Raw genomic sequence first — 13,249 nt, forward strand, 5'->3', positions numbered from 1 at the left:
TAGGGCCCAGAGCTAACAGAGAGTAAAAGGTCTCGTGCCACTACATGGTCATTTTAAAGGGAAAGGAAGATGTTGCAGGTAGACAGGGAGAAGGGCTCAATTCCTAAGGAAAGCAAGATAAGAGGGGGATCCACGGTACAGGAAAAAGGGGATGCCAGCATAATCCTTACCTAGGGCTGCTCAGAGGCTGAGAATATAAGGAACGGAGTGAAAGGCTACAGGGACTAGTATCAAGAGGAAAGAAAAGTCAACTTATAAGAATTAAATTAAGAAAGAAAACACAGTTGGTCACAAACTCCTTTGTTTACTCAAACACGAAGCAATGGAAACATCGTGGCAAGGGACGCACGGAGCAGGTTCTCATATATGACCGCAGCCCAGGGTTCAGTCCGCAATGATCCTACCTCCAGTTTCAAAAGGCTGAGCACCGTGCTCGGTCCACATGTGCTCCCGCTCACACTGGGCCATGCCATACAGAGAATCCGTGCAGCTGCTGAGGCCTGCGGCAGCTCACTCTCTGGCCCATAACCGTGGGGAGCACAGCTGTGGCACGACGAAGGGGGCTCCTGTCCCTTCCATAGTAGGACGAGGTGTTGGCAGCGGCAGCAGCCACAGAGCCGAAGTGGCAGCAGCCCCTGAGCTCGGCAACAGGTGTCTGTCGTAGGGATCAACAGAAGTGGGGTTGGGGTGACTGGTCCCAGCTGTGCTCTGGTCGTGAGGCAGATGGGACATGGACTGCTCCGCGCAGTTGTACGCAGAGGCTGCTGCTGCCGCCGCCACTGCCTCATAAGAGCGGACCCGGTAGCGCTTCTAAGAGTCGATGCTCCATATGCATCGTTTGTAACACGTGGGTTCCCCGCAGCCCAGGGTGTACGGCGTGCGCACTGCTCCATACTGTCCGTTATACTGCTCAGTAAAGTCCGCCACACGACCTGTGCGATCTACTGGACACTCTTTGGACCAGTGCCCCTCTTTCCCACGCCGATAGCAGCCACTCTGGTCTCCCATCCCAGGGGCAGTCCGAAGTCGGCTTGTGGATAACTGCACGTGCATCCTTTTGTCTTGAAACTCTGTGTTGTCAAGGCCCTGATGGCCTCCACTGGAGGCCCGTTTGACACCTTGAAGCTTAAGATAGGAGTTGTTTGAGGAGACCAGTGTGTGCCTCTCAGTTCCACTGGCTGCTTGTGGTCTCCAGGGGAGGTGGGATTTTACTTATTGAGTCCCTCCTATAGGGCCAGCATTATGTATCCTGAGAAGCAAAATGAGCGTCTGGCCACGATCTGTAATGTTGGAACACCAAGGAGGACAAGTGGTGTCCCAGGGAGGCCCTTGCATTGTGGCCTTACTGCATGTGGGGGACATCTGTGATTTTGATTTATATTTGGGGTATCTCTGAGGCAAGAGTGCCCTGAGTTCCTTACCCTAAAGGAACAACTCTTAGACAGTGGCCCAAGAGTTTGTAAGAGGTGCTGATGGAACCATTTGCTGACCAGGGCATCCAGAGCTAAATGGCAGCCTAAAGCTTGGCTTCTACTGCTGACTGTTGGGTGGGTTGTGTCCTTTATTAGGGACATAAATATTCCACATGAGCTCCCCCCCTGTAGCATGGTGCTCATACCATCCATAAAGTAGACAAACTCCATTGCAGTTCACTCAGTTGATGTCATGGGGCTCCCTACATAGCCAAGGGGACTGGGGAGGGCTGACCTTCTCTGGTATGGTGGCATCCAACAAGGGACTGAGGAAGAACAGGGGAGACCTCCCCTGCAGGTGGGATAAGCCCGCGGCCTCAAGTTCGACTCTCTCCTGCATTGAGGAGACCTCAGTAGCTATGCCTCCCAAGGCTCAATGGACAGCTGGATGTGGACGGTCACACGCCAGTGTCTATAGGAACCTCTCTTTCCAGGAGAGCCCAGGATGTGGCAGCAGTTGTGTTACTTGGTTGGTGTATAGCATAGACAAGGACGATATTTTTCTTGCATCTGAGGGGCCTTGGGGCACTGTATGTCCATTATGGATATGTGGTCCAGAAAAAAAAAAGGCCAGTCCATTGCTTGTCATGGAAACAAGTCCGACCTAGAGGAGCGGAGGCAGGTGCCCATCGAAGAGGCAAGGAACTAAAGCAGAGGAGTGGGGTGTGGCAGTACGTGAGACATCAGCTAAAACGCGAGCCAATGTGGACAAGGTATTCTTTGACCTAATGAGAGAAATCAGAGCCAAAAACATGTCCGAGAACAAAGACAAGACGGCAAGAAAAGCAGCAAGAACAAGAAAAGTTTTAAAGAAAGATGTTGCTTACCGTGAAAGCCAAGATGGCGATGAAGTCAGTCGCCACTAAGGACATTAGGGCGGGCTCATTAAGAGAAGAGTATAGTTGACGCCTTGATGTGTTCCTGCTCTCCCCAACCTCATTCACACATACTTCTTTAAAAGGGGAAAAAGATTGTGTGAATCAGTGGCTGCAGGAGAAATAAGCCCTTGTCCATGCATTGGAATGGCTACTTTGTTGGGAGGCTTTGGAATTCCTTCTTCCCTTCTCCTTCCCAAAAGTTTTATATACACAGTAGTGCTATAGGTAAGAAATAAGTGTTAACTAAAAAGAAGTGTACTGTCATAGCAATCTTATTTCCCTCCCTAGTTTTATAATATCACCATCTTTTGTTTGAAATAAAAATGTCTAATTAGGTTTGGGGAAGGGAGTAGGATAAGACTCTCCACTAACTCTTATCAGCTTAACAGAAGTATTCAAATAAATCCATTAAGCTCTAATAAAAACTGAGGAGATTTTTGGGATTAAGTTTTTGTGGCATACCCCATGGATCTGAAGCACGGTGGATAAAATATAAAAATAAATATGAATTGGGCCAAATAGGTCAGTTAAAACAAGCGCACAAACCCTTCACACATATGAAAAATGAAGTGAATTCTTTGTATTTAAATATTAGCCAACTATAGCCTGTGTTAGCTATTTCTCTCCTGTAGCATCCTGATTTTTGTGTAGAAGCTTCTTTTTAGCAAGTAAGTGAAGACTCAAGAGTAATATACTTTACAAATGACACAGTTTTCTAACCAGGTCAAGACTATATCTTTGGATACACCATCTCCTAATTGCCAGATCGTAGGCTCATCCTTCTCTGTTGGTAACCAATGTATGTCCTTCTGGTCAACCTCTGCATGCAGAGGTGAAGAGAGCCTCTTTGTGTGTTTCTTTTAAGTATAATGAGTTCTTCTGAAGAATGTGATGAGTTGAAATTGTATTTTCAAATCATGAAGCCAGAGCCTGTGCCAGACCTTCTGCTACCTCTCATAGATTTGCTCTAATTCTAAATGTAAAATTAGGAGAAGTGGAAAAGGAGAAGATAAGCCATTGCCTTTTTACCTCTAGGAATTGGCTGCTATTTCTATGTAATTTTTTTGAGACAGCCATAGAGTTGGTTAGAAAAAGGCTTTTACTGATGAGATATTGTTAAGCATTCTTGTATCAATATTCTCAATTTAGCAACCAGAACATTTTTCCTCACGAAAGGAGTACTGTGTGATGAAAACCCAGTATTCAGCATATTTTCCCCCTTTTTTTGGAAGTGACATTTCACACACAGGTGCCAAAAGTGAATTGGGGTGGGGAGAGTGAGAAACTTTCAAATTTATAGTTATTACAGAAATTGTGGAAATTATGATCTGACTGGAAAGCAATCTTGTATCACCTCCCAAAAGAATCATGGTCATTTTTTAAATAAAAAGCAGACAAAAAATTGTTGTTTCCTGCCTTGTTAATGTTCTCCATTCTCACTGGTGTGAGGTGGGATCTCATGGTGGTTTTGATTTGTATTTCCTGATGGCCAGTGATGTGGAGCATTTTCTTATGTGCTTGGTGGCCAGTCTATGTCTCCCTCTGTGAGATTTCTGTTCATGTCTTTTGCTCAATTCATGATTGGATTGGTTGTTTCTTTGCTTTTGAGTTTAATAAGTTCTTTATAGATCTTGGTTTCTAACCCTTTATCTGGTGTGTCATTTGCAAATATCTTCTCCCGTTCTGTAGGTTGTCTTTCAGTTTTGCTGTGCAGAAGCTTCTTATCTTGATGAAGTCCCAATAGTTCATTTCTCCTTTTGTTTCTCTTGCCGTCATGGATGTATCTTGCAAGAAGTTACTGTGGCCGAGTTCAAAAAGGGTGTTGCCTGTGTTCTCCTCTAGGATTTTGATGGAATCTTGTCTCACATTTAGATCTTACATCATTTTGAGTTTATCTTTGTGTATGATGTAAGAGAATGATCCAGTTTCATTCTTCTGCATGTGGATGTCCAGTGTTCCCAGCACCATTTATTGAAGAGACTGTCTTTTTTTCCAGTGGGTAGTCTTTCCTGCTTTGTAGAATGTTAGTTGACCATAAAGTTGAGGGTCCACTTCTGGATTCTCTCTTCTGTTCCATTGATCTATGTGTCTGTTTTTGTGTCAGGACCACACTGTCTTGATGACCACAGCTTTGTAGTACAACCTGAAATCTGGCATTGTGATGCCCCCAGATATGGTTTTCTTTTTCAATATCCCCCTGGCTATTCGGGGTTTTTCTGATTCCACACATATCTTAAGATGATTTGTATCAACTCTCTGAAGAAAGTCCATGGTATTTTGATAGGGATTGCATTGAATGTGTAAATTGCCCTGGGTAGCATTGGCATTTTCACAACATTAATTCTTCCAATCCATGAGCATGGAATATTTTTCCATCTCTTTGTGTCTTCCTCCATTTCTTTCAGAAGCGTTCTGTAGTTTTTAGGGTATAGATCCTTTACCTCTTTGGTTAGGTTGATTCCTAGGTATCTTATGCTTTTGGGTGCAATTGTAAATGGGATTGACTCCTTAATTTCTCTTTCTTCAGTCTCGTTGTTAGTGTACAGAAATGCCACTGACTTCTGGGCATTGATTTTGTATCCTGCCACACTGCCAAATTGCTGTATGAGTTCTAGCAATCTTGGGGTGGACTCTTTTGGGTTTTCTATGTAAAGTATCATGTCATCTGCGAAGAGGGAGAGTTTGAATTTTTCTTTGCCAATTTGAACGCCTTTTATTCCTTTTTGTTGCCTGATGGCTGAGGCTAGGACTTCTAGTGCTATGTTGAATAGCAGTGGTGAGAGTGGACATCCCTGTCCTGTTCCTGATCTTAGGGGAAAGGCTCCCAGTGGTTCCCCATTGAGAAAGTTGCTGTGGGTTCTCGTAGATGGCTTTTAAGATGCTGAAGAATATTCCCTCTCTCCCTACACTCTGAAGAGTTTTGATCAGGAACGGATGCTCTATTTTGTCAAATGCTTTCTCTGCCTCTATTGAGAGGGTCAGATGGTTCTTGTTTTTTCTCTTGCTGATATGGTCAGTCACATTGATTGTTTTACGTGTGTTGAACCAGCATTGCATCCCGGGTATAAATCCCACTTGGTCATTTTGAATCATCTTCTTAATATATTGTTGGCCTCTATTGGCTAGTATCCTGTTGAGAATTTTTGCATCCATGTTCATCAGGGATATTGGTCTCTAATTCTCCTTCTGGGTGGGGTCTTTGTTGGGTTTTGGAATTAAGGTGATGCTGGCCTCATAGAAGAAGTTTGGAAGTACTCCATCTCTTTCTGTCTTTTAAACAGCTGTAGTAGAATAGGTACGGTGTCTTCGTTAAGCGTTTGATAGAATTCCTCAGGGAAGCCATCTGGCCCTGGACTTTTGTGTCTTTGGAGGGTTTTGATGACTGCGTCAATTTCCTCCCTGGTTATCGGCCTCTTCAGGCTTTCTATTTCTTCCTGTTCCAGGTTTGGTTAATCGTGGTTTTCCAGAAATCTGTCCATTTCTTCTAGATTGCCTAATTTATTGGCATATGGCTGCCCATAATAAGTTTTTAAAATCGTTTGTATTTCCTTGGTGTTGGTAGTGATCTCCCCTTTGTCATTCATGATTTATTAATTTGAGTCTTTCTCTCTTCTTTTTAATAAGGCTGGCTAATGGTTTATCTTACTAATTCTTTCAAAGAACCAACTCCTGATTTTGTGTTGATCAGTCGCAGGTTTTTCCTGGTCTCTATTTCATTGAGTTCTGCTCAAATCGTTTTTAACCCTCTTCTTCTTGCTGGGGTGAGGATCTATTTGCCTGTCTTTTCTCCAGCTCTCTGACAATTGGCTTTCTGACATTGAATTGTAATCCAGATTTTGTAACTCTGTGGAGAAGAGGACTGTTTCTGAATTCTTTCGAGGTGAGGTTTTCCTTCTAGTCATTTTGGCTCAGTGCAGAGTGGCCAAAAACAAGTTGTATTGGTGAAAAGGAGAAAAAGAGAGGAGAGAAAGAAGGAAAGAAAAGAGAAAAAGAAAAAAGACAAAAGGAAGAAAAAAGAAAAAAAAAGAAGAAAAGGGAATACAGGGAAAAAAAGGTTGGGGGAAGCAAACAGAAATCAAAAAGCAAAACAAGGGATACCTGGGGTGGCACAGCAAGTTTGGCGCCTGCCTTTGGCCAGGGCCCGATCCTGGAGACCCGGGATCGAATCCCACATCGGGCTCCCGTTGCATGGCGCATGCTTCTCTCCCTCTGCCTGTGTCTCTGCCTCTCTCTCTCTCTGTGACTATCATAATAAATAAAAAAATTTTTAAAAAAGCAAAACAAAGAAAACAAAACAAAGCAAAACAAAACCACGGGGTAGTATCTTCTGATTCTGTATACTTTAAGTCCCTTGAATTCCCCTGGAAGTTGTCCGTCTAGCTGGTCTTCTGGGGGAGGGGCCTGTTGTGCTGATTCTCAGGTATTAGCACTTGGGGGAGCTGCTCTGCCCCCTGCCTGGTGCAGGGCTCAGTGGGGGTTGTTTACCCCGTGAGGCCCCTGGAGTAACAACCGCAGGGGCGGAAGCAGGTCTGGAGCCCTGGAGTCAGCTCCTGCAGTAACTACAAAGCTCTTGGTCTGCAGGGCCTTGAGGCTCCAGGGCGGGGCCGCTGATCTGCTCAGCCTGGGGCAGGAGCGTCCTCGCTGTCCTGGGCCCTCCGGGCCTCTGCCTGTCCCGGGGGAGGCCAGATCCTGGGCTGTGTCCTGGCGCCCTGTGCTGTGGGGCCTGCGCTGTTGGATTTGCGCTCCCGCCCCGCAGACCCCTCCGCGGAGCCTCTTCCTCTGCCCTAGCCCCTCCAAGCTGCTCCCTCCATGCAGCCCCCTCCGCGGCCCCCCCCCCCCCCCCCCTGCTTCTCCCCGCCCCTCGATCCCCTCTCCTTCCGCCTCTTCCTCCTCCTCTCCCCTCCCCTCTTCTCCCTCTCTCCTCCCCTCCTCTTCTCTTCCTCGCTTCTCCCCCCCCCTCTCCCATCCCCTCCCCCTCCTCCGCCCCCCTCCTTTTCTCCTTCCTCCTCCCCCCCTCCCGCCCCGCTCCCTCCTCCCTCCCCCCCCCCCTCCTCTTCCCTCCCCCCTCCCCTCCCTGCTTCCCCAGCCCCTTCAGCCCCTCTCTCTTCCTCCGCCCGAGCCCCTCCAAGCTGTTCCCGCCCCGCAGCCCCCTCCGCGGAGCGTCTTCCTCCGCCTGAGCCCCTCCAAGCTGCTCCCGCCCCGCACCTCCTCCCGGAGCCTCTTCCTCCGTCCCAAGCCCCCCAGCCAGCTGCTCCAGCCCCACAGCCCCTTCCGCGGAGCCACCACCTGAGCCCCTCTGAGCTGCTCCCGCCCCCGCAGCCCTCTCCCCGGAGCCTCTTCCTCTGCCCTGGCCCCCCCCAGCTGCTCCCGCCCCGCAGCCCCCTCCGCGGAGCCGCCCCGGAGCACCTCGGAGCTGCTCTGGGTCCCGCCCTGCGTGCTGCAGCCCTTAGGGAGCTCAGCGCACTCTCCCGGGGTGCAGGTGTCTGTTAGTGTCTCAGGGAGCCCGAGGGCATCCCCGCCCTCCTGGGTCTTGCTCTAACTCCCCGCGAGCCCCTTTCCTCCCGGGAAGGTTGGTGCAGCTCCTGCTCCTCCGGGACGGGGCTCTCCTGTCCTGGGGACACTCGCCCCGGCCTCAGCCCGGCTCCTCGTGGGGCCCCTCCCCCTTGGAGGCCTTTTGTTTCTTTATTTCTTTTCCCCTTCTTCCTACCTGGATAGAAGCTGAACTCTTCTCACTGTAGCATTCCAGCTGGTCTCTCTTTAAATCTCAGGCCGAATTCGTAGATTTTCAGGATGATTTGAAGATTATCTAGGTAATTTGGTGGGAACAGGTGATTTGGGGACCCTACTCCTCTGCCATCTTCCCTTCCTTCGATTTTTTTTAAATTAGGAAAAAATCAGGCAATAATGTGGGGTGTGACATACAAATGTCCCCACCCCCTGGGAGCTGAAGAAGCAGCAAGAAGGGCCCCCCCCACCGCTGTGCCCCGCTTAGAGGCCTGCGCCTTGCTCCGCTCTATCACTGTCTGCAGGGCAGAAAGTTGGGGCGGGAGGAGCAGGACGGTGCTGCAGACGGGACATCCCACGCGGTGGCGGGACAGGCTGATGTGCGCTGAGGACACAATCCTGCGGCAAGGCTTTGGGGCTATCCGCGCAGTTAAAACTTGCTTGAAAGGAATAAAAAGCTTCTGGCTTCTTTTTTTTTTTTTGTAAGATTTTATATATTTATTTGGGCAGAGACCAAGCATGAGCAGGGGGCGGGAGGGCAGAGGGAGAAGCAGACCTTCCGCTGCCGGCGGGAACGCGGGGCTCGATCCCAGGACTCTGAGGTCACGGCCTGAGCCCAAGGCAGACGCTTCCCGCACTGAGCCCCTGGGCCGCCCCAGCTCCTGGTGCTGAGGGGCCGCACGTCCCGGGAAAGGCCCCGATGCAGCCACGCCGGCAGGTGCCCGCGGCTCACCATGGAAACTGCACCGTTTCCGCCTCCATGTCCTCCTCCCACAGTCGGCCTTGAGCTGCGGCTCCATTTCGGGGCGGCGGGCGGCCGTGCTGGCCACAGGGTCACCCGGCATCGTGGGCCCCTGCAGGTGGAGCAGACCCTAGTGGACACACCTGCCGAGAGCAGCCTGATGCCTCCAGGGAGCCCCGGGCCCACGTGCTCCTCTCCTGAGTGGCCCGGCACGTCCCCGGGCTGAGCCCCGCCAGTGCCCGAGCTCGGGGGTGTGGGCCCTCCTTGCCCCGGGGAGCTCCCATGCCTGCACCTCCCTGGGCCGCTGCCCCAGTCCCGCCGACCGACCCTGGAGATCGAAGGCTGGACCCACGTCACGCTCATTTCTCCTCTGCGGATTATCCGATTATCCGCGGTTCTTTGCTGCGATGTCCTTAACCAAGGGATTTTAAAGGAAGGCCGTCTCGAAGGCCACTCGCTGGGATTGTCCCCGAGGACCAGGATGTGCTGGTTCTGCTGCCCCTCCGGCCCCTCTCGTTCTCAGAAGCGGGTTCAAGCCTCAGCCGTGCCCTGTGGGTCCCCGCAGCCCCGCCAGCTACCTCCCCACGGCGTCCTGGCCACGGGCCTGGACTGTGGTCCCCCCCTCCCCCCAAAGCCTGTTGCAACCGCTCTGTGCGCCTCACCCCCCCCTTCTGCTTCTCTCCGTGTCACTTGTGGGACCCTTTGCTCAGACCCGGGGGCCCCAGGAGCCTCCTAACCGCAGGAGCTCCTGCAGCATCTCGTCAGCGCTCGTCCCCCCGCGGACGGGATGCTCTGTGCTCTCGCTCTTCTCCAGGCGAGCCCTTGAGGGTGACACCTTGTCCCCACATCCCCTCCTCCCAGTGGCGGGCACAGCTGCTGCCCGGGCCGGCCCCCTCCTCGGCTGAATGAAGGCACCACCAGCCCAGGCTGCTGCTTGGAAGAGCCTGTGCGGCTGCGATAATTCCGCTGCATGTCCCCTTTCATGTGTCTAATGAGGCAGTGCTGATATTTGGGCTCCTAAGTACTCAACATCCATTCTCGGGTGTCATTTAGCTTTTGATTTATTGTCTGTCTCTCTCTCTCAGCGTTTTCTTTTCTTGCCATTTCCTCCCTCTCGAAGGAATGGGAAGCCAAGTATTTTCTCCACCTGGAGCTCACCTGGGGAAGCGATCCCATCTTATCTGTTAAACATCTTCAGCCGCGAAGAGGTTGCAAATTGCCAACTGTCCCTCCAGCTGCAGCGGAGCCACAACACTTCCTTGCAACGGGGACCGTCTTTCTATGATTCCCTCGCATCCTATCATTACAAGTGCCTGTGCTCAGATTCAGTATCATTATGTCATTTGCAATGCGGCAGCATGATGAGAACCAAATGAGAAAACACCACTTCCCGTCAAAACCGCAAATTGTAAACATGCATTTCTCTTTGAGTCTCGGAGATTCCGTGTATTTACCACCTGAAAATCCATACTTTGAGAGCTCTTTCCCCAACTTGTTGGAAGGTTAGAGAATATAAGAATGTTGAAATGTTAGGTTTAGTGATGGCACGTTTGATAAAATGCCACAATGTCCCCAATGGCTGGGTTCAGAGAAGAGCAAAACAAAAAACACAATGAAAGAAAACAGAAACACAAGACTTCTGGCAATTCTCACAGCTCAGTGCACATTTTCCACGACTGTGGGACCACAGCCGGGTCGTGAGTTTTGCCCTCTGAGCATTCATGGCGCTTGATGAGGGGTTCCATTTCCGGCGGTGGAGAGACGGGGATGACAAATGGACAGTCGTGTCTTTAGCTGTAGGCATCTTGGCGTTCGGTACGTCCATTCCCAAGAGGACTGCAGGGCAAGAGGAAGCCCCCTCCCACGGGAGCCTCGGTGATGGGAGAACAGTGAACAGGAGGGTAGCAAGGGCTCGGCCGGGAAGTCTTCTGGAAAGAGAGAGGTGATGTTTCTACAAGACCCCGTTTTAATTCACGTCCCGCCCGAGGAGTGTTCTGTGGACCCACTGATTTCTGGTGGTCAGCCCAGCTTCTTCCCAAGAGAGCCCCCGCTTCCCTCCTCGGGTTCACACGACCCCAGAGAGGAAAGCCCGACTCTTACACGCGCCCCTGGGAGTCAAATGCATACTCAGGACGGGATGTGCATCCTTTCCAAACATCGAGCTTCTCCACGCACGTCAACCTTATAAAGAGGACATCGTGGGAGAACCCAACGCCCCCCCAAGCCTACCAGCAGCTACTCAGACATGGTGGCAGGGGCGTGTGGATACAAGCCCCAGATCACACCATTCCCAGGCGTCAGCATGGAATTGGAATGACAACACGGCCAGAGGACAGATATTACGAATACGAATTTTGAGAAGTTCTCTTTAGGGATGAAATGTCCCCATCTTTGTACTTGTTCACCGATACTGTATTAGTCCCGGCGGAGGCAGCGAGAGATCAGGGCTCTAGGCTGGTCTCTGGCCCAGGGCAGCTGTCGCACACCCGCACCTCGGACCGAGGGTGCAGGAGATCAGGAGCGCGAGCTGCAGGATCCCTCCAGGGACCCCGTGGCCGTCCCACGATGCTGGTCTCCCGGGAAGATGCTAGGCGGGGACTTTCCCTGGGCCCCCTCACACCTCGGTTCAACCAGGGGCTCCGGTGCTTTGGACGCACGTGAGACAAGCTCAGCTGTCCCTTGTCTCAGACGACCCGCCTTGGGAAATCCCTGCGAGGATGACACAGGATGATGAATATAAAGCAGAGGACACTTATTTACTCCACTTCTGCCAGTTTCCTCCTGCCGTCGCTGACCGCCCTGGTGGCTCCTCGCTGACTTGGGAGCTGATATGGAGGCGTTTTACGGGAGGACAGACCGACCGTGGGCAGGAAGCGCAGGCCGGGGTTCCCCGATGGCGCACACATGCTTCTTCCCTCCAATGGCAAAGGACAATGTTTGCAACAAGGAACACATCCCCCTCCTCGGTCCTGGCCACCGTCCTTAACGGTAGTTTAAGAGTGATTTAGAAGGACGTCCAGGGTCTTGTCCTTGCACGGCAAAGTGGTTTTCAGCAATAAGAATGACTCGATGTTTCAGGGAATAAAGATGAGTTTTTTGTTGTTGTTGTTCTTTTTGCTTTTTGTTGTTCTTTTTTTTTTGTGTTTTGTTGTTTTTTTTTTTTTTTTTTTACCTCTTCGTTTGGTAATAAAGGCAAAGATGATGGTTGAGAGGGATTTTTTCAGTTTTTTTTATATAAATTTATTTTTTATTGGTGTTCAATTTGCCAACATATAGAATAACACCCATTGCTCATCCCATCAAGTGCCCCCCTCAGTCCCCGTCACCCACTCACCCCCACCCCCTGCCCTCCTACCCTTCACCACCCCTAGTTCATTTCCCAGAGTTAGGAGCCTCTCATATTCTGTCTCCCTTCCTGATATTTTCCAGCATTTTCTGTCCTTTCCCCTTTATTCCCTTTCACTATTTTTTATATTCCCCAAATGAATGAGACCATATACTGTTTGTCCTCTGATTGACTTATTTCACTCAGCATAATACGCTCCAGGTCCATCCACATCGAGGCAAATGGTGGGTATTTGTCATTACTAATGGCTGAGGAATATCCCACTGTATACAGAGACCACAGCTTCTTTATCCATCATCTGTCGATAGACACCGAGGCTCCTTCCACAGTTTGGCTATTGTGCACATTGCTGCTAGAAACATTGGGGTGCAGGTGTCCCGGCGTTTCATTGCATCTCTATCTTTGGGGTAATGCCCCAGCAGTGCAATTGCTGGGTAGGGCAGATCTATTTTTAACCCTTTGAGGAACCTCCACAGAGTTTTCCAGAGTGGCTGCACCAGGTCACATTCCCAACAACAGTGCAGGAGGGTTCCCTTTTCTCTGCATCCTCTCCAACATTTGTGGTTTCCTGCCTTGTCAATTTTCCCCATTCTCACTGGGATAAGGTGGGATCTCATTGTGGTTTTGATTTGTATTTCCCTGATGGCAAATGATGCGGAGCATTTTCTCATGTGCATGTTGGCCATGTCTATGTCTTCCTCTGTGAGATTTCTCTTCATGTGTTTTGCCCATTTCATGATTGGATTGTTTGTTTCTTGGGTGTTGAGTTTAATAAGTTCTTTATAGATCTTGGAAACTAGCCCTTTATCTGATACGTCATTTGCAAATATCTTCTCCCATTCTGCAGGTTGTCTTTTAGTTTTGTTGACTGTATCCTTTGCTGTGCAGAGGCTTCTTATCTTGATGAAGTCCCAATAGTTCATTTTTGCTTTTGTTTCTCTTGCCTTCACGGATGTATCTTGCAAGAAGTTGCTGTGGCCAAGTTCAAAGGGTGTTGCCTGTGTTCTCCTCTAGGATTTTGATGGAATCTTGTCTCACATTGAGATCTTTCATCCATTTTGAGTTTATCATTGTGTATGGTGCAAGA

At 50.1% G+C, this 13,249-nt stretch overlaps 1 pseudogene; it reads right to left on the reverse strand.

Moving 5' to 3' along the window:
* Positions 1-412: 412 nt before the first annotated feature.
* LOC119879030 lies at positions 413-8,919 on the reverse strand (annotated as a pseudogene).
* Between the last annotated feature and the right edge of the window lie 4,330 nt (positions 8,920-13,249).

This window comes from Canis lupus, unplaced genomic scaffold (assembly GCF_011100685.1).
Source record: "Canis lupus familiaris isolate Mischka breed German Shepherd unplaced genomic scaffold, alternate assembly UU_Cfam_GSD_1.0 chrUn_S2206H2406, whole genome shotgun sequence".
Lineage (NCBI taxonomy): Eukaryota > Metazoa > Chordata > Mammalia > Carnivora > Canidae > Canis > Canis lupus.